Genomic DNA, 18,919 nt, shown 5'->3' on the forward strand with positions numbered 1-18,919 from the left:
GGGATGATAATAGGAAAAAGTACTTCTAATGGAGTAAGTGAAATACATGCAAGATACCACCTCACTGAAATGAAGACCTTTGCAAGTTACCCTGGCACATCACAGTGATTTCTAGGGAAATCAATCTTTTTAAAAAATACTGTAAAGTGAGTGGATGTTTACAGGCAATGTATGTTTTGAGTGCTGTTTCATCAGCCAAGCATGCCATTCAATCAAACAGGCTCCCTTTTATAGGTATGAAGACTCACACTGGGAGAATGTCTCAAAAATATTTATGAACTTACAAATAACCATAAAGTCATGCTGGAATCCTTAACACATTTCCAAGAAAGACCAAAAAAAAAAAAAAAAAAAAAAAAAAAAAAAAAGGGGTGGCTTCTCAAGGCCCCTAGACTAATGCTGCTCCATCCAGATGACCATGGTCATAAGGAGCTGGTTGATAGAGGGAACTGCTGTCTACTCTAACTATGCTCCCTTGAAGACAAAGGCAAGTCTCCTGCTGCCATCCAAGGTCCTTTTTTTCCAGAAATGCTGGGGACTGAACTGACAGTCTACTCTATACCATATTCCTGGATTATGCCTCATACTAAAGATGCGGCCCCCATTATTTAACCAATTGACTGAATCAAAACCTTTGCACACATAGAAAGACATGCTGCACTACTGATTGTAGTCCTAAAATCTTAATAATGATGACGATTTTGGGAGACTGGATGAATTGAATTGTATCTGCACTATACAGTCACAGCAGCTTGACATCATTTTAACACCTACGGTCTCATCCTATGGAAGAATTATCTGCATAATTATAATAAGACATATCAGGACAATGGTTTAGATCTCTCTAACACAAAATTTTAACTACCTCAGCAAACTACTTATTCTAGAATTGTGCATAATGGAAACCATGCGAGTTAAAGTGATGCCAAACTGCTTTAACTGTGGTGCAGTAATAACAGTCAGGCAACTCAGTCATGGACTACAGTCAATGATCTTTCATGGCCGAGGGTCCACAACTGAGGGTACATAGCCTGGTAGTGTAATAGGGTATAATAGGGTGGATATATTCTGTGGATATATCCTGCATTGCCTGTGCAAAATGTTGGTTATGAAGCACAGCTCTGCTTTTTTAAAGCCATGTTTTCTGAAAGCTATTTTATGACAACAACAACAATTTTTCCCCATAATTAAGCGATTCCTTTGAATGTTTGATTAGGTTTCTATTTTATCTTTTAAATTGTTTTTTTCCTCAGTCTCCTGAATTAAAAAAAAAAATCTCTTGGACCTCTTAGTCTAGGCAATTCCCTCGCTCTCTGTTCAAATGCACCTCTTAACCAAAGCCCTCCTCGACCATCATAGTTTCCAGCTTTAGATCAACCACTCTTTCTACTTGATTTTCTAACCTGACACTTTATAGATAATGTTCTCCTGTCACTTACCTACAAGTGTAGCCCTTCCTGTGTTTATTCAGAAAGGCCGATGCTCATAATGGCTTGCTTTCAAATAATTGTGCATCGGACTGCAGCACTGAACTCAGTGAGCAGGGATTCTATGCTCTCTCTGTGTGTGTTTCTACTTTCTTCATTATTACTCCTGAGTATCTGCAATAACCCCAAATCTGTAGTACAGATGACACATAAGGAAGTGCTTCAGTTTGCTTCCTTGCTCCTAAACAATCACAAACCTAAATGCTCTGCATGTCTCATTAAGAATACCGTCTCATTAAGAATACTGTCTCATTACAGTCCTTGACTATAGAGAGCTTAACAGCGTTGCTTCAATTTTTGGGAGCAGTGAGTGCTTACTGATCCAGCAGAGGGAGCACCGAAGCAGCTAGTGGAAGTCATGCAAATTACTAATTTGTGTCTTTTCTTCCCAGGCGATACTTAAGTATTTATTACTGGAAATATACCCACGCCGAAATAAAACTGAGTGCGATGTTCCCTGATCAAGGTACCAGGCTGTCAAGAAATAAAAGACAGCAAAAGATTTTGACATATATTTACTGTACCGATCTAGGTGTCCTGTAAAACAGCAAAGTGGAGCAGATTCTGCTTCTTGCTTACTACCAGTTCCCGAGTCATCGTAATCACTTGAGCTGGTGAGAAATTAGCCTTCCTTACAGTGGCAGTCATCAGGAGGAAAACACTCTAACATCAATATTTTGTTTTGAAAACTTGACAAAAAGATGCCATTTGCACTAAATCATTCTGTAAAGCATCTCCCCTCCCTTAAGATTTCATTTTCACTTAGCTTGGATAACTAAGCTCTCAAACTCTGCCAGTCAGTTTTTCAATGTAAGCATTTGTGGATTCCTCCTGTGTTTACCTATCATCATTTGCGCAGCAGTTAAAATATGAGAAAGTAATAATCACAAAGTTCTCTGTTTTGGTTCAACATTATTATGCTGGGGAAAGTGGGATCAGAAAGGCATTCCCAGGCATCCTCTTGGGGACTCCCCCGTCTCTAGGAGCACCACTATTTGAGATCCATTTTGTTTCATTACAAGCACTGATACTTGCTTCCACCTCCTAAAAACACACTTTTTTCTGCTTTTCATTAAATCAATTCCCAGGAACAGCATGTGTTTTTTTTTCCTTCCAGCAGTTTCAGACTCATCCATCGGCTGCCTCCCTCAGATCCACAAATGTAAAGGGTGTTGGTATTTGGGAACTAGGGACATGAGATGGAGCTACAACACTCCTTTGCACATCTCATGCTTTCCCACAGCCTAGAAAACTGGTCAGCCAGCTTCAACAGGTGGAGTACAGCTGTGGTAAAGGAAGTGAACATACTCTCAGGTTTGGCGCTTTAATCAATGCAAGGAAGGTCTTTCCCCCCCAACCCACTCAGTGTTCCTCAAGACAGCTTCTGTGACTAAGGGCCCCAGTTATGGTGCTAAAAGACCCACTGCAATCCCATTAGTGTCAGAACATTGCAGTCGCTGCTCCTTAAAAGGCATTTGCTCACAAGCAGGCTCAGAGACAAGCTATGCACAAGACACATGTCCTCTAATACTCTTGCAGCCAACAAAATGGGATACAAAACAACAACTTCCAGGGCAGAGAAGGAGAAAAGTTAGTTTTTAAGGACTACACTTCCCAGGGCACTCCAGGAAACCTTACTTGGGGGGGGGGGGGTCTGTGCCAGTTATAGGTACTTTGGGAGTTGGCAGTCCCAGAAAGCAACTTTTCCCATTTGTGTTCTAGATCGAGGGCTCACTGTTAGAAAGCATTGTGCAGCTCTCCCATCTTTTTGTTTGTTTGTTTCCCGAACACATTTTTCCTGGTAAGAACAGTGAAGAAGTAATGGGAAAAACATGGGAGTGCTGCAAACAGAAGACAACAACCTGTGAACATCTTGTAATCCTCTATAAATAACACAGTGTGGCTGTGCAGCAAAAGCCTTGATAAGAAAAGTATGTGGAATTTTTCCCACGGAATCCCTCCTAGGGGCAGGGATACCCAAAGGCTTCCTCATGCATAGACTCAAGGCATGGAGTCCCATGCAGGTGACGATAGCAAATGCTGACTGGTCATGTCAAAGACAGCCTTTTCTGAAGGATGGAAGAGGCATAATTCATCCATTTAGCCTCCTGCAGGCCTGCTAAAATGTTGTTGAGGATCATCTCTTGCATGCTCATAGAAGGAGAGAGGCTACCAGTCCAGTCCATCATAAGAACCTATTAGCAAATGTCAGACTTGGCACTAAGAAAACAGGTGGCGTTCCAAAGGAGAGGAACTTCAGAAGCCTTCCAAAAAATTTGTCCTGAATACCTTACGGCTTACAAGGATATATTTCTAGACACATAAATCATTGCCCCTAGTAGAGTGGCCAAGTTGCAACCCAGAAACATGCTCTATCCCTTTAAAATCACTAACCTGGCTTCAACCTCCCTTGGCCTCCTCCCCCAATTTCAAAGAATTAGTCCTGTTAGTACTGTTTCAGCACATTGAAGTACAGTTTAAAAATACCTGCATTGGTAGAGTTGTTCATACCCAGATGATAATCGTCATCCACGTCTGCCAATGAGCAATAACAAAAACAAAAGTATTGAGGCAGATAATTTGTTAGTCTTTAAGGTGCCCCATGATTTTTTGCTTGGTTTGGTAGATCATCTCAGAACTGCAGAGCTGGAAGGAACCCTATGAATTACTAAATCCAGCCCCTGTCAAGGCGGCACAGCAGAGAATCGAACTTCTGGCTTTCAAGACAGAGGCCTAAACCACTGAACTATACAGCTGTTCTTATACTTCCTGAGCTATCAAGTCGTTATACTTCCTCCCCACAATTCCATTTACCCCCCCCCGACCTCTTCCTTTATGTCAGCCCATGCTGGAGATGAGGATTGGTGGATAGTAGCGGAGATTAGGGGAAGAATAGGCAGCAGAAGCTACGTACTTTTGTTAAAAGGCACAGACTAATTCCAGGGCTGCACTTGGCAGCCTCCTTCATTTTATATTAAATAACAGACCAGGCAATAATAGGGGTGGAGGGTGGGTTGCATGTCTTAAGGTAAGGGCTGGGAAAGCTGCTTCTGAAGTAAATAAAGGAGTCCATACTGTGATACTGACAAAAACTGCAAAGTGGCCTTAAAGGCTCTGAAGAGTTGGGTAATGCACAAGGTCTAGGAAGTCACAGAATTACAGACTGAGGTAAGGTGGTGGGGTGCAGACTCTCAATTTTATATGATTAAAGGCCCGGGGAAAATGGAGGCTAGTTGCTCGCTAGTAAACTAGTTCCTCTCCACTTTGTTTCCTTATGATCCCACAACACCTCATCTCTAGATTGCACTGTATGGAACTTTTAACCCACTCCTTCCAAAACAGGGAATCTTCACAGCCAAAGTGAAAATGAATAGAGTTTGTTCATACCCAAATAATGATCTTCATACATGTCTACCAATAAGCAATAAACAGGGTAAACAGTGGCCAACATCTTATTGCACAGCTCTACTCGCACAACAGGAATGATGCCATCAGCAGTGGCAAGCTGCCACAGGTTAAAGACTTCTTTTATCAATTTTAGGTTGCCAATAACTTGCACTAAATGAGACAACATTGCATGCACCCTGCAACCGAAAAAGAAAGCCTTTAATGAGTGGCAACCTGCTGTTGTCATTGCTGTTGTGCAGGCGGAACCCACTCAACAGGATTTTAGTTAACCCAATATCTGAAAAAGACTCTTTACTAGGCAGGCAGCTCAACAGTAATTCTGCTGTCTCTGTGCTGAAGGTTGACACATTTCTATAGCTACCTGGCAAGACACTGGTGAAGCAATCTAATATTAAACTTTTTGTGCACTCTTGCCTCTCAACACACCCACCACCCACATAATTCTAATACTACAAGAAAACGTCTGTGTCCTCACCTGGCAAAGTCTGTATCAACCTGGCAGAACAGGTTTGAAATGCACTGATGGTAACATGCTAAGCAATGTGCTAACTATCGAGAACATTTTTCTGTGTTAGGCTGAACAGACTGGTTTAATTTTTATTTATATTGTACTCATGATATGACATGACATTTTTTTAAAAGTAGCAAATAGAAAAAGTACTATAAAACTTTTGACAGAAGTAAATCATCAAAGCAAAGACATTTTTTTAAAAAACATATGAGTCCACAATTCTTTTTCTTCTGGTACCATTTTTCCTCTGGGTATGTGTCCCTATGTTATTTGTGGAGCATTTCTGCTGTAGTCAGAAAACAAAAATCAAGCAAGTTCTTTTCTGTTTATTTATCTGCCACCTTTCCAAAGGCCGCTTACAGCCTAAAAACAGTACAATTTGGCAACAAACACATCTAAAAAATAAAATAAAATATACATTACATTTAAATAATCCAGTTATAATAAATGGAACTTTAAAATACCCATCAGCAGCAAATACCATGAAAACTTTCAAATAAAAGCTATGGAGAAGAGATGTGGCATTTAAAATCCTCTGAAAAGAAGGTGCAGAAGCGGCTAGCTGTGTATCTCTCACAAGGAAATCCCACAAGGAAGGAGCCTATTTCAGCAGAGACACTTTTTTCAACATTTAGTAAGGAACGCTTAACCAGAGGTCTTTTCTAAAATTCATATATGGTTCCAAAACCATAAATATAGTTCATATAGTGCAGGTTGAGATACCTAGCTGTGGCTATAAGAGAGACCATCAGGACAAAGAGAACTTATACCCTAGAAGCCACCCCTCTTCATTACAGAACTGGGGATGATGGAAAGTCAAATGTTGTGCATGTCTCCGCTTTCAGTTTTTATCCTCCTACCTCCTACTCTAGTCGGTATCAGTACTGTAATGGAACTGGGGTTGTAGGGTCAAGAGTAGACTTGTAGACGGTCAGGGTGATGACATTATCTGCCTCCACTGCCATCCCAGTCCTCACAGCAGCATACGTGGGTACATTGTAGCAAGCAAAAATAAATCATTGTAAGACTTTGCTATAGGAAGAACCCCATACCCACAGCCCAATGCTGTGTTGGATAGCATACAGTACTTAATGTGTCAATGAACTGAGTGGATGCTGAGGGGAAGCAAGGAGTGGAAGTAACATGCCTTTATATGAATTGATGGTGTGAACACATCTAGAACACTGCGTACAGCTCCAGTCTCCCCATTTGGAAAAGTGTATTCGTACAACCGAAGAGTTGGAGAAAAAGTGTGACTAAAATTATCAAGGGGCCAGAAATAATTCCGCTCTGAAGAATGGTTACAAGGCTTAGGCTTTATTCTTCACGGTCTATTAAAAGTATCCCCTACTCCTGCATTCGTAAGGTTTAGGGCTGTTTAGCTTAGAAAATTTGGATGGCATGGAGAAAGTGAATGGGAAAAAGCTTTCTCTCTCTCTCTGTTGTAATACTAGACCCGAAGGTAAGCTGCTCTAAGCACATTCCACTAACCCAGTTACAGCTGCTCATCATGGAAATGCTGTAAGTAAGTCCAGCTGAATATGTTTACAGCACCTATTCAGAACTTTGCACAGAATATGCTAAAGTCTGCATGAGTTCCAGGTGGTATGGAGATGTAGGGGCATGGCTTATCTGTGTGCCTTATCCCCCTAGATGATTAACACTTAAATAGGGTTTCTGATCCAACATGGCTCTTTTTCTGTTCTTAATTCAAAACATTTCAGCATGTCTCGAATAGACAATTAAGATCCACTATCCTGGCAAAGGATCTGTTCTTGGTAAAGTTTAGAACTCCCAGAACTGGTCTGATGATTTGCATCAACACAGTTGCCTGTATTTAGGACTTTAGGTGGACTCTGATGATGAGCAGCACCTCCACCTCAAAATGCACAACGACATCCTAACCAGAGTACAAGTCTGTTTAGGCAAATGACATCCTAAATCCCTCTTGTATTGGTATGGCTTAAAATACAACAAATCTTGAGAATAAATAGATAACACAGTATTTCCTTAAATTGCATCCCCACCCCCTACATAGTAAGAGTTCTTGACTAATAGGATGAAGACATTATCTTGTGTGCTTATGTAGATGGTGTCATTCGCTATTGTCCAGAAACAGCCCTGGAAGTCCTGGTTGTTTATACAGAGTGCCATCAGGAGAGCAAATCAGAGAGCGTTAATAAAAGCTCTCTCCAATGAATAGAAAGATGGCTTTGGGGAAGAAGCTCCCTATCCAGAAAGCCATGTGACTAGAAGCAACTTTGTCCTGCTTCTTCCCATACAAGCCTTATGATGTAGAGGGCCTCTTCAGTCTGAGCAACAGGTAAGTCCCTTAGTAAGGGTATTTGGCTATTTCTTTGATCCTTTCACTCTGCCTGCCTGCTATTCACACATGCTCACTTGATCTCTATCCAATGCCCTATACTGTATAGTTTTGCTAAGTGTCACAAAGGATGGCACTAAGAGCATGACACTCATTTCACTCACAAACACAGCAGCAAGGCTCTTTCTGTATTCCGCATTCCTTTAATTATCTTCTTCTTCATCATCATCATCAGTCATAAAGTCTACTCCAACTTTTGGCAACCCTTTCAGAGTTTTCCAGACAGGAAGTACTTAGGAATGATTTACCAGTTCCTGTTTTGGGTGGTGCTCCGGGACCTGCACCTTGCCCTAAATTGCAGAAAGAGGCACGGTGGGGAATCAGACTCTGAACCCTCAGCTCTGTAGCCGGGTGCACCAACTCACTGAGCTATTCAGACAGTACATAAAGAAATGAGCCCAAAGGAGCCTACAGATATCCCCTCAAGTGTCACAGAAAAACGTTCCCCCTCTTCCAGGTAGCAGAGATGCTTCAAGGAATTAGTCTTACATAGAGTGTTGACACTTCATTTGGTTTATAACTTTAAAGAATGACTGAACCTTTAATAAGAAGCTGCATTTGCTTACATTGTCCAGAACCTCTAAATATTTGGGTGCTAGTTATGATGCCATCTGGCTCATATTCTTGGACAGTTCCTCAAACTGGTGAGGTACTGCATCTGAATGTATGTCCCTTCTCACAAAATTTGACCAGCTTCCCTTTTGTCTCTTATACTTATTTTTAATAAGACTTTTATCTGAAATTTTGGTAGCTTGCAAGTTGAAATACTGATGGTTAGACACTGATATTTTAAAAGTGAGGAGTAAGAGGTGGGTATTGTGCTTCATCATAAAAAGAAAGAGGAACTGATGTAAATATGGAGATAACTTTCAGAAAATCTTTGCATCCCCTCCATCTCCCATCACCCCATGACTCTTCTCAATGCCATTTTTATATTTAAAATGGAAACAAGTCCTTCCTAACCAAATATTCCAGCACTCTAGAAAAATATGGAGACAGGCAGGATCCCCCGCCCCACATTCAAAATGATGGGACTGAAGAGAAGATTCAGGAAATACCTCTTAACATAGTACCTAGGGAATTGTAAGAACTATAGAATTCATTGCCACAAGATGTGATGAGCCTTCAGCTTCAACAGATTTAACAGCAGATCCAACAAATGAATGGAAAAAAACACCATCAATGATGCTAGTTACAATGGCTTCCAGCTCCAAGGGATCTGGTCAGTGAATATCAGTTGCTGAGGAGAAGCAATTGAAGAGGGCTACTGCCTTCATATCCCACGTACAGTACAGGCTTTCCAGAAGCATACGGTCAGTTATCATGGGACACAGGATACTGAACTACACAGCCTGGCCAAGTAGTGTTGTCCTTAGTGCATCATGGCCAGCAGGTGCAAGGTCCCACTGGACACCCAGCCACAGGCTCAAGCAACCCAGAATTATCTCAATGGGCTATGCGCCTGTACCTATTTTTTTTAATTCAACAGACAATCCAAGATTAAATAATGTAGAATTAAAATAAAGAACAGTGTGATACAGCAATTGTGCACGTATGTTATGTGCCATCAAATTACACCCAAATTATGGTGAACCTAACTGGGCTTTCAAGTTTCACTGGATATTTAAAGAGTGGCTCTAACATTAACATATTCACCCCAGTAAGTTTCTCTCAGTGGAGATTTGAGATGAGGTATTCTGAGTATTTGCCACAGTTTTACCTTGTACGTCAACTGGCTCCGTGCATACACTACATGGGATGTTCCCTGGCTGTCATCTTATACGATTACAAAACTTGATATTCTTCTTAGAAAGGAAGAGATAGTAAAAGTAAGGAAATTAATGACTAGAAATGGGGGGTATTTGTATACAAATACCGCCATCTCTATTAAGGACCATTGACAACCACACAAGCAACCTAGGAAATTCTAGGACTGTGAGGGTCCAGAGCTCAGAATCTTCTTCAGGAACGGAAGGGAAGGGGAGAAGAGTGCCATATCGCCCCTTGCTACTCACAGGTGAAGGAACACCTTGGACTGGCTGAGCCTAGGATGGGGATTTTCAAACTGCACCTCACTGAAAAGTGTGGAACTATCGATAACATTTGAACTTGGATGCACACTTGCAGCGTGTGTGAGTGTTTGCCCCCATCAATGGAGACTGTATGGTCAAAAAAGTGACTCAGTCTTGTCAACCAATAGATATATTCAGCTTTCAAAAGAAACAAGTAATATCTACCATAAACTTCAAAACTCTCCCAATTCTGATTATGAAGTCTGGGGATGTTCTTAAGAGTTTATTGAAATACTACCATTTTATCTTATACCTTTAAAGAGCAGAACTGCACATATCTTGATTTATAGAACAAAACAAAGTGTATTATGTAGTCTGATGTGCTCTCCCACCCCAGCAATTTTCAAACACTCTGGGGGTGGGGGGAGTTTCAGGTTTGCTTTTCTCAAAATCTGCCCTTGTTACTCGGTCTGCAAGGCAGATTTGTGTATATGCTTTCATTAAATGTAATATGAAACTGCAGGCAGGAGGAGTCCTTCCAAATTAACACTTAAAAGCAAGAGCTGCTGATACAGGTGACTCACCAGCTTGTTTGGCAGCTTTCCTTGCTTTGAGAAGGCTGGGTGACCAGGAAAGAGAGCCCAAATCTGCATGAACAAGATTGATAGGAAAGGCTAAATAAGAGAAAGGGCATGCTGTGTTTCAGTGTCTCCTTAAGCAGGTTATTGCTACATAACAGCAGTTAACCACCCACCTAAGTGTGAACCTCTGTCTTAATTGTCAAATCAAAGTATCACTCATAGGTGCACAAAACGCTGAGGCAAGATTAGACATGCTTGTTTTTAACCATTCAGACTCTCTCTCTCTCTCTCTCTAGTGCAATGCAGTTAAGTGTAACTTTGACATCAAAATTATTACCCTTCAGAACACAGAGGGTGCTTTTAACTTTGCACACAGTAATTACAGGCAATTGTTATTTTAAAGCATGAAGGAGGACAAAAATACCCAAATGACAAAGTTGTTTGATTGAAAGATTCCAGTCCGAGTTTTACCTGTAGACAAGTCAAATAAATTAAATAAAAATGCATAGATGACTCTCTAGTAGCAATATAGCCTTCATGTAGAATATTGGTTTATGTTCTGTTTGCTGTGTGAAGGTTCGGTATTCTTCCCTCCCTTATAGTCAAATAAACCAGGAGTCTGTTTTAACTCAAAATCCAAACTGGTGTTTATTTCTTTCTGTAAAGGAAGAACTTCTTTAAACGATGCATGTCTTAACTTCTCTTGCGACACCAACGGGGCACACAAGAGCAACCACAGTTCCAATTCGAACGGGTTCAAAGATTTAACGTCCCAGGGACCCACTAGAAATAGGTCATAGTCTGGCACTTCAGTTTCAATCCCATCATCTCTCAAAAGTGGGGAGGTCTCGTCATCATCTTCCCTTCGCCATACCGGGTCTCTCTCACCCGCAAGTTGTCCCCACAGTCCTGGAGGTACATCATCCTCCACGCCTCCTTGGCTCGCCATGCCCGTTCTTCTGCTTCTCTCGCCACCGCTGCTTTCTCTTCTCTCTTTTCTCTTCTCCACTCCTTCACCTCAGATTCGCCCCAGTAAGACGGGCGTTGGAGAAGTCCTCTCCTTCGGCGATAGTCTGCCTCTTTTCTGGGTAACTTTACCCTTTCCCATTTCCCAGTCCAAAGGTCTTCCACCCAAATGAGTTCCCAACCACCCGGGATGTTATTATCCTCCCTATTTATAACCCCCATTCCCGCCTCTGCCATGGACCTCCCCCTTTCTCCCCTTCCCGCCAATTCTTCTTTGGTTTGGGTGGCTATAGTTAGACCCCGTAGGCTTGTCTCCAGCTCCCGGGTGTCAGTTCCCTGGTGTATTCTTTTAGGGAGCATTGGTGGCAGAGTAGTCTGTACCTCCCTAGTTCTATTGGAGGACGGCACTCTGTTATCACACTCTGTTTTTTTTTATTTGTGTTTATTGTGATGCAATTTCACAATTTTATTGTACTGCACTCATGGCATATTTTGATAGCTTTTGTATGTTGCTGGGATGTCATAAGATGGACGCTGAAAAATGCTTTAAATAAATAAATAGTACAACGAAGACACCCAAAAGATATCCAGTACAGAGGGCACAAAACAAGTAGATCCTCATAGGTTTGACATTCTCTTCCCTTAAGATGCAAGTGTGGGTATGCATATTTCTATAACAATATGCATCCCAATTCTGCTGGGTTAGTCTGCTAAACATTACAGTGAAATGCATGATGCTCGCCCATGACCAAGCTGCAAACAGTCCAGAGCTTGTGAAAAGACTCTTCCTATCATTTCAGAAGCTATCTCTTAGCTTCTTCCATAGCCCAAGTTTATCATTCCAAGCACTTGGTGAAATGTTAATGTCCAAAACAATCTACTATGAAAGAAGGATGCTCTGAGCAACCCACCACTAAGCCAAGGATGCACAGAGGCATAAGAACTGGGCTTCATATCCAAAGGGTAAATGACTAGATACAAACATTCCACCTCCACCCCCACCCCCCTCCAGCACCAATTTGTTCAATTATAACAGCTGATATTCAGAATTCTCTTCAAATGATTTTTCAAAGGAGAAGTTATACAACTTGCCTCTTGACTGGTAGCCCCGCATGTTCACTTGGAGATCAGAAAGGGAAGTTTTAGGATATGATCCAGGGCTTTTCTTTCTAACAGACTGCTGTCAGCCTGCAGAAACTCAATTTGCAAAGACATGACAACCCAATGAGACAGCTGGAAAATGCAGAAAATACTGCATTAATGCACGGATGTTGTATAGCAAAGGTTCTTCTCAAACCTTGAAGACCATGGCTTGGCCCCCATAAAGTACAGCTTAGGTAAAGGAGGCCAGTGATGAATGGCAGCGTAGGGCTTAAAGCTTAATTAGACCACCAAAGGCATTAAGAGAACCACATAGCTTGTGCTCATTTAGGTGTGGCACTAGAGATGGGGGTACTCATATACGAATATGAATATCCCCGCATGGGTGGTGTTCACAAGGGTCCAGCCCCATGGGGCCAGACGGTCCACCCACCGATCTGCTGCGGACATGGACAGTGTGATTTTACGAATGGCTCCACAGTGCGCAATCCTCTCACCACTCCTGGCAGGAGGACGAGCTGTGCTGCAAAGTCGAAAACTGGCGAGCGGATCGTGCACTGCAGAGCCATTTGTAGAATCGTGCTGTCCACGTTGGATCAGTGAGTGGACCGTCTGGCCCTCTCGTTAACGCCACCTGTGCGGGGATATTTGTATACAAATACCTACATCTTTATTTGGCACTTTGCTTCATTATTTTTATCCAAGAAACATACTGGGATGGATAGGCAGGTGAACTGCTCTGTTAACAGACACTTATTACTTTGTAAAGAAGCCCATGATGCACTTCGGAAATATCTGCTATACAGTATTTGTTGCCAGACCTCTGCAGAATCTACTGTACACAGCGAGAAAGAGTGTGAAAATAAGGGCCAGTCCTTCACTAGATCCCAGGCGGATGTCAGGATTTTAGCCTCCTCCTCTGGATTTTCAGGAAAAGAGGTGTAGGAAGAAGTCACAGCTCAGTAGCAGAGCAGAGACTCTATAGGAACAAAACAGCAGGTTTAGTCCCAGTCAACCCTAAGTAGGATGGGTGAGAGATTTCGTATGAAACCCCAGAGAGACACTGCTAGCTACAATGGCCGCTGCATTTTTCACCAAAAAGGAAGACAAGTGTCACGAAAAGGACATTTTTGCATTAAATTTGCATATGGTAATTTAAGCTGATACATGCAAATATTGAGAGGCAATGTGATGAGTGGCTACAGTAATATACAGTACTATGACTCAGGAGATCACAAAGATGCAAAGACTCTGAGCTGGAAATCCTTATAGTCCTTGATCTTTACAGGTTGCATATGTGATCCTAGATGGAATATTAGCAGGGTCTGTTTTTCAGCCTTAGAATGTAAATGTGATAGTTGTATATTAGATGGGGGGAGGTTAATGACTTCGGTATTACTAGTTTAAATTCAGAAACTAATCAAGCTTCTCTATTCGAGGACTGCATCATTTATGATCATTGTATGAACATTTTATGATCATCTGTTGAAGATATTTTTGCTACCTCATCATTCTTTTTTTTTAAAAAAAATTTATATTCCATCTTTAGTTACAGTATTAAAACACTATTCAATGAGTTGCCATATTAAAAGATGGAATCAACAGTTTTTTTAAAAAAAATTAAAAACAGCAAAAATGGTGAACACCCACCGATCCCTAGAACAAAACAAACAAGGAAATCTCTAGGACAGTAGCCCTTTTTCATTCCGGCTCCAACTCAGTTAGTTCAAGAGAGCAGACACAATGTATAGATAACCAAAGACAAGAGCTCTAATATTTATGAAGTTGAGAGGCTCTTATGCATTTTGTTCCTTAGTTGAACTCCTAACATGAAAGATGCATTTGAAAAATATGTTGAATCGGGGGGGGGGGGGGAATGTCAGAAACCCATTACTAAGAGAAAGATCACAGGTTTTGCTCAAAACAGTGTTTGTTACGATACGTGATAGAATGAAACATTATCCAAATACAAATAATGATAAGAAAAACACAAAATAGATTTCCTAGTTACACAGTTCAGAATTGCTAATTATACAATGACAAAATAATTATAAAATTCATTTGAAAAACTACAGCAAACAGTATAGAACTATATCAGGCAAAAACAAAAATAAAAGTGAAAAATTAAAAAAAAGACAAAAAAGTAGTGGCACTAAAATTAGATACTCCAGATTTCAGATTTTTTTTAAGGTGCCAACTATATCAAAACAAGGCAAATGTTTGCACCTTAAAACATACCATATCATGCTCCAATTAGCTTCAGATGTTTTTACTCCTGGATGAGAGCACCAACCATAAAATCTTCTTCCTGAGACTTTCTATGGAAGACAAAACTGCATTTTCCACTCTGGTTCTCGCAACTACACGAAAACTTGTATCAATGACAGTTTTGCATGCAAGAACAAGATGCTGAACCTGACAGCGAAAAGCAGTTGTGAAGACCTGAGGTGCAAACTTTACCCCAGCGATCGATCTACACACACACACACACACATGTACAAGCAGTTCTATTCCCATCTTGAACAAGGCACTGGAACAGATGGCAAACCGGGTTTTACATGCATGCTGCGAAGCATGGCTTCTCAAAGCATCGCAGCAGGCCCCGCTAAGTCAAGACGCAGTGAAGATGGTAAAAACAAGAAGGATAATTAAGGCCAATTCATGGGGAGGGGGGCTTATTTTCTACCCCAGGTGAATTTTTTTGTTGTTTTGTTTTAGCCAGCTTTCAAATGAATGGGAGGACAAGGAAGCAATCCTCTGAGTGGGCCTGGAGGCTGATTTACCAGGCAGCAGAAAAGTCACATGAAAGTCAAAAGGAGCCAGACTTTCCTCAGGTACATTTGGCCGCCCCAAAGATTTTGGCTAGGGCTACGCATTATTCAGTCAACAGCTCCAGCGCAGAAATCAGAAAATCTGAACTCTATCATCTGCATGGAATATGCAAATTAAACATAATTGCTTCATCTGTCTTCATTTGCATCATTTGCTCTGTTTCTGGCAGGCAGAAGAAGGCAGCAAAGAGTACTTCAGTATCTTTGTACTGAAACCTAGGTTCCTGATTCCTGACAATCTCATTCAGCAAACGTTTCTGAAATGCTCACATATTTCAAAGCATTTCCCTGCAATTATACAACCTAGAAAGCACTCAGAGAGAGAGAGAGAGAGAGAGAGAGAGAGAGAGAGAGAGAGAGAGAGAGAGAGAGAGAGAGAAATCTGGTAGTTTCCAAAAGTTGATTCTATGACCTTTATTATACTTTATGCCCAACCTACATTAATGCAGTTTATATCTGAAAATTATGCTATGTATGTGTGGTCAACAAACATGGGCACTGTAATACATTTGCTTGTTTAAAGTTATTTATAGACTGCCCTGCAACAATAGTTTTCCTGGATTTATCACAGAAACAGTAAACTGAAAGAGGTGAGGGGGATGGCATGCCAAAATAGGGCCTTCTTGGCTGTTGCCCCCCAATTCAGGAACACCCTCCGTAAAGAGATCCACCTAGCTCCAACACTTTTGGCTTTTCGGCATCAGGCAAAGACCTTTCTGTTTAGCCAGCATTTTAATTAAATAGCATTCTTTAGCTGGCTATATGAGCAGCAGGATTTAGTAATATTAATGTTTTAATGACTGTTTTTAATATAGGTTATTATTATAATATTGTCTATTTTTAATCGTTTTAATGTTTTTACAGTTTTAATATTGTTGTACGCTGCCCAGAGACCATTGGTAATGGCATGGCTAAAAAAAAATCTTATAAATAAATAGATGGCTGTGTGGGTAGGTAGGTAGGTAGGTAGGTAGGTAGGCAGGCAGGCAGGCAGGCAGGCAGGCAGGCAGGCAGGCAGATACAGTGGTGCCTCGCTTAGCGATCGCTCTGTTGAGTGACGAAATCGCTTATTTATTTATTTTATTTATTTATTTTTGGACTTATATACCGCCCCATAGTGCTACAAGCACTCTCCGGGCGGTTTACAATTTTATTATACAGGCTACACATTGCCCCCCCCCAGCAAGCTGGGTACTCATTTTACCAACCTCGGAAGGATAAAAGGTTGAGTCAACCTTGGGCCGGCTACCTGGGATTTGAACCCCAGGTCGTGAGCACAGTTTTAGCTGCAGTACAGCGTTTTAACCACTCCGCCATGAGGCTCTTATTAGCGACGGAGTTTTTGCGATCGCAAAAGCAATCGCTTTGCGATGGTCCCTATGGGTTTTTTTCGCTTTGCGATGATCACGGGGAAGCGATCATGGCAAAGCGACCCCTTTTTAACAGCTGATCGGCGGTTTCAAAATGGCCGCTGGGAAAACAAAATGGCTGCCCGCTGTGCTTCCTCGCTTTAGAGGCACCGAAAATGGCAACCCCTATGAAGGATCTTCACTTAAAGGTTAGTTTTTAGCCCATAGGAATGCATTAATTGCGTTTTAATACATTTCTATGGGCTTTTTAATATTGCTTAGTGATGAAATCGCTTAGCAATGTTTTTTTCCGGAACGGATTAACGTCGCTAAGCGAGGCACCACGGTAGGTAGGTAGTAGGTAGGTAGGTAGGTAGGTAGGTAGGTAGGTAGGTAGGTAGGTAGGTAGGTAGGTAGGTAGGTAGGTAGGTAGGTAGGTAGGTAGGTAGGTAGGTAGGTAGGTAGGTAAAATTCTGCAAAATACAATCAGAGGCACCTACCTAAATGGTTCTCCACACTGACAGCCCAGATGTTGATCTACATCTGTATCAACCTTGAGCACTAGCTATGCTGGTTGGAAGGTTATAGTCCAGTAACATCTGGCATATGGTAACTTTCTTTGCTGAGGGATTTCTAGAACCCTGCCATTCCACCGTTCATCTGAGTTTTTGCTACATCTGCTGGGGGTTCAGGTTTTCAGCATTAGTCTGCTCAAGTGACCCACTGAGTCAGCAGGCATTTCCATCTTTCAGAGACATTATATTAAGCCCAGAGGGTAGACATGCTATTTGGAAGTACAGAAGGAAGCTAGTTCTGTGACAACTTAAAGACACTTTTGCTGCAACATAAACAATTTTTCAAAGTCCACTCTATCAGACATAACAACTAAATTGGTTCCGATTCATACCTTTATATCCAAACTCTGAAAAAGGGACTTGACACACTTTTACAATTCTTGAAGCCTGTTCCATTGTCTGTTACCTAGTTAATAGTTGAAGGGTGGGCTTAGGAATAATAAGGAAAGCAAATAAAAGCTGAAAAAGATTCTGCTCAAAATGCTTTGAAATTTTTTGAAAGGAACTCTGACCAAGTAGAGAAACTTGATTTCAACACATGTTCCTAGTCAGTCATGCCACACCAAGTCAGTCCTCTTTATAAAGGACTAAGCTAACAAGTCCTTATGAAGCCCCACCTCATATTTTTTTCATGTACTGCATTTCTCTTGTCATTTATTTAGTATTTTGTTGGGGTTTCTAGGTAGTCTCCCATTGAGCCACTTAACTTAGCTGTGGCAAGTTGGCTATGTCCCTCAGACCATACCCTTTAACAATGATTACTCAAAATTAGTGTTCTAATGAATGCTGTACAACTAAAAGATATACCTTCAGTTGATGTTTACTCAAATTCGCTGTAACATGCATTTTGTGCAAACAAAAAACATAGGCAAGAAAAAGACTCAAGCCACCACAACAAAAATCCATACATCAAGTATTTATATAAAAAGGAAACGATTCATTAATTACACAGAGTTACCATTTGTGGCGATTTCCCTTTAAATTCTTAGTCAAATGCACAGATTTGTAGCACTTTGAACTGTGCTGCGCCAGTAATTGTGGATGAATATTTTAGATCAGTCTTGAATCACTGTACTCCGTATAGACCAAATGAACTAATAAGTTGTTCATGTGTGGACTGCTAATGTACTCCCCACTCCGCCTCTGCCTTCACCCTGACAGATGGAGCGCAGTCTTGAAAACTAAATACGTTTGCTACTGGGAATTTTCAGAAGAGAGAGGACTTAAATAATTTTTTTCTAAAGTTTCCTATTTATAAGACAGCCAACCACAACAGCCTGTGTATGCCTAAAATAAAGGAAAATATACGTAAACAAAAGAAGATGCTTAACTAAACATTACAAGGTTGTATGTGCAGATCAAGAGAAATAAGTTTCTTTATTCCAATAGCATATTCTAAATATTTTGGCATGGGTGAAGCCATTGTGAAATCTTTCTGCTGTCACAGCTAAGCAAAAGGTGCCATTACAATATTTCTACCAAACAGATATGTGTCAAGTACCATAATTGCACAGTGGTTTCATACCAGCTGACTCTGTGCTGAACTGACAGTGTTCTGGGTGGATGTTTTTGTTTTGATGTGAAAAATGAATGCATGGTTTCACCCCTACTTAGACAAAGATTTCCCTAGTCTGGGGATTCATTTTTCCTGGAGATTTGGCAAAGTCTCAGCTTGGGCATTTGACAGAGGAACTCCAGAGCAATTGTAAGCAGGT

The 18,919-nt window shown here is 41.1% G+C and overlaps 1 protein-coding gene across 18 annotated transcripts in view; it reads right to left on the bottom strand.

The window, feature by feature from the left end:
* ZMIZ1 (zinc finger MIZ-type containing 1) overlaps positions 1–18,919 on the bottom strand; it is a 458,362-nt gene that overhangs the window by 273,636 nt on the left and 165,807 nt on the right. The window contains exon 4 of one of the 18 annotated variants that reach the window (XM_078391048.1): positions 10,386–10,448. The exons of the other annotated variants lie outside the window; for them this stretch is intronic. The gene's annotated coding sequence lies outside the window, so the exon portion shown is untranslated. The remainder of the gene's footprint in view (positions 1–10,385; positions 10,449–18,919) is intronic. 18 annotated transcript variants of the gene reach the window in all.

The sequence above is a fragment of the Pogona vitticeps genome, chromosome 3, assembly GCF_051106095.1.
Source record: "Pogona vitticeps strain Pit_001003342236 chromosome 3, PviZW2.1, whole genome shotgun sequence".
Lineage (NCBI taxonomy): Eukaryota > Metazoa > Chordata > Lepidosauria > Squamata > Agamidae > Pogona > Pogona vitticeps.